Raw genomic sequence first — 3,236 nt, 5'->3', positions numbered from 1 at the left:
AAACTGAAAGGGAAGCAAGCAAAAACAAGGAAATATCACTTTTAAAAGATTCCTGGTCCAGAACCAGCCATAATAGATGAAAATATACCACTGAACAGGTGTCAGAAAAAGTGCTTGCCATCAGCACAGAGCGATTTACTCCTGAAGAACTAGAAAAAGCCATTTCACTAACCAGATCGTGATAAAGTCTTGGACTGGAACTAATTCCCCCAGGATTCTGGAAATTGCAAGACTTTCAGAAGTGCCTAACTATATTTCCACCAACAATAAGAAGTTACATCATACCTGTAGCTACGGAAGGAAATTTAAGCCTCACAATCAACTACAGGGAAATAGTTGAAAAAATCAGAGCAAAATACTGTTCAATTGATGCCATCCACCAATAGAGAAATGCTTGAGTTGCTACCAGAATAGCTTCAGAAAAGGAAGGTCGACAATTGTCAGATACTAAAACAAAAACAAGAAATGCTGGAGTCACTCAGCAGGTCTGGCAGCATCTGTGGAAAGAGAAGCAGAGTTAACGTTTCGGGTCAGTGACCCTTCTTCGGAACTGACAAATATTAGAAAAGTCACAGATTATAAACAAGTGAGGTGGGGGTGGGGCAAGAGATAACAAAGGAGAAGGTGCAGATTGGACCAGGCCACATAGCTGACCAAAGGTCACGGAGCAAAGGCAAACAATATGTTAATGGTGTGTTGAAAGACAAAGCATTAGTACAGATTAGGTGTGAATACACTGAATATTGAAAACGAGTTTTGGTAGATACCTTATCAAACACCAGGAGGGAAATAGAAAGCAATGAAGGTGAACAAGGTAAAAGAGACAAACGAAAATCCCTTCGAAGAGAAGAGCAGAACTTCTTCAAGGTAGGCATTCCTGGAAGAGAAGTGGCAGTGAATTAAACACGAAAATAAAAGCAAAATACTGCGGATGCTGGAAATCTGAAACAAAAACAAGAAATGCTGGAGTCACTCAGCAGGTCTGGCAGCATCTGTGGAAAGAGAAGCAGAGTTAACGTTTCGGGTCAGTGACCCTTCTTCAGAACTGACAAATATTAAAAATGTCACAGGTTATAAACAAGTGAGGTGGGGGTGGGGCAAGAGATAACAAAGGAGAAGGTGCAGATTGGACCAGGCCACATAGCTGACCAAAAGGTCACGGAGTAACATTGGCATGACTTAGAGACTTACGAAGAGACTTAGTAGTTGGCAGGAAAAAAGACAGAGGCGCAAGGGGAGAGCCAACTGTGCAACAGCCCCAACAAACAAATTTCTCTGCAGCACCTGTGGAAGAGCCTGTCACTCCAGAATTGGCCTTTATAGCCACTCCAGGCGCTGCTTCACAAACCACTGACCACCTCCAGGCGCGTATCCATTGTCTCTCGAGATAAGGAGGCCCAAAAGAATGGGGGAATTTTAACGTCCCCAACCCCATGACAGCGAGAGAGGGGTGGTGCATAAAAATTAAAAATCGCGTAACGCGACAGTTCCCGCTGCCGTATACGAGCCTGTACGGTGGCGGAGTGTGTACCGTGTCTGCGTCTATCTCTCGACAGCTAATATAATATTTAAATCAGCCTTCCACAGTGCAGTTATTAGCCTGATTTAACTTTAACACTGGCCGGCTATGTTTACCAACGCTTGGAAACCCGGCAGCTAAATGGCGACGGGTGAAGCCAAATCAAGCGAGTAAGTGCTCCTGCTGAACCCTCAAGAAAATCTTCTGGCACAATCGGCTGACCCCATTCCACCCCCAATACCATGAACCCGAGCCTTCTGGTCTGTGATCTCTTCCTCCTGTTTGCTGGTCTGTGTCCCTGCAATCTCTCATCTCACCTTCCATCCCAGTAACCGATCTGAGGCTCACAGTTCAGCCTCATCACCTTTCCTGGTCTCCCTCCCTCTCGATTGCCAGTTTGACCTCCCCAATTTTGCCCCATAATTCTAGGAAGGCCTTCAACACTAATCGTCACAGTTAAAATGTTCAAAATTATGATGGCATATGAAATTCTAGATAAAATCACTGTAGTCATTTCAGTGGCGTATGACTGCTACAGCGATAGTGTAATACCTGATTGGTGATACAGAGCCTCTTCAGATTAAAGCAGGTGTCTTCAGGGAGTTACCAAATGAGTATTTTTCATCTGTCTTTACCAAGGAATAACATGCTGCCCGAAATCATAGTGATGGTGGAGATAGCTCAGACACTGGATGGGCTAAAAATTGATATGTGTAGGTTATTATAAAGGCTGGCTGTAGTTAAAGTTGATAAGTGACCAGGCTTTTTTTAAAAATATGGAACGCTTCACGAATTTGCGTGTCATCCTTGCGCAGGGGCCATGCTAATCTTCTCTGTATCGTTCCAATTTTAGTATATGTGCTGCCGAAGGGTTCATATCCGAAGATACTGAGGGAAAGGAGGAAATTGTGGAGAGGTTGGAAATAATTTTCCAATCTGCCTTAGAGTGCCAGAGGACTAGAGAATTGCAAATGTTACACACTTGTTCAAAAATGGGTGTAAGGATAAACCCAGCAACTACAGGCCAGTCAGTTTAACCTTGGTGGTGGGAAATGATAATCTGGGAGAAAATTAACAATCACTTGGACAAGTGTGGATTAATTAAGGAAAGCCAGCACAGATTTGTTAAAGGCAAATCATGTGTAACTAACTTGATTGTGTTTTTTAATGAGGTAGCAGAGAGAATTGGTGAGTGTAATGTGGTTGATGTGGTGTACTTGGATTTCCAAAAGGTGTTCAATAAAGTGCCACATAACAGGTTTGCTAGCAAAGTTGAAGCCCATGGAATAAATGGGACAGTGGCAGCGTGGATATGAAGTTGGCTGAGTGACAGGAAACAGAATGGTGGAGGATGTATGCAGGGATTGGCATTAGGACCATTGCTTTTCTTGATCTATATTAATGACCTTGACTTGGATTTACAGGGAAGAATTTCAAGATTTGCAGATGTCACAAAACTTGGAAGTATTGTGAATTGTGAGAAGGATAGCGGACATAGACAAACTGGTGGAATGAGCAGACAGGTGGTAGATGAAATTTAATCAGAAAATGTGAACTGATACATTTTGTTAGGAAGAATGAGGAGTGGCAATATAAAATAAAGAGTGCAATTCGAAAGGGGGCGCAGGAACAGAGACCTTGGGGTATATGTGCACAAATCGTTGAAGGTGGCAGAGCAGGTTGAGAAAATAATTAAAAAGGCACATGGGATCCTGGG

General features: G+C 43.0%; 1 non-coding gene across 1 annotated transcript; it reads right to left on the bottom strand.

Annotated features, from left to right (window-relative positions):
- Positions 1-2,289: 2,289 nt before the first annotated feature.
- On the bottom strand, positions 2,290-2,394 carry LOC137371632 (U6 spliceosomal RNA). Its single transcript, XR_010975256.1, has one exon. It is a non-coding gene; the product is annotated as a U6 spliceosomal RNA (small nuclear RNA).
- Positions 2,395-3,236: the final 842 nt, after the last annotated feature.

Source organism: Heterodontus francisci, chromosome 6 (genome assembly GCF_036365525.1).
Source record: "Heterodontus francisci isolate sHetFra1 chromosome 6, sHetFra1.hap1, whole genome shotgun sequence".
Lineage (NCBI taxonomy): Eukaryota > Metazoa > Chordata > Chondrichthyes > Heterodontiformes > Heterodontidae > Heterodontus > Heterodontus francisci.
This window is presented reverse-complemented; position numbering and strand designations above follow the sequence as displayed.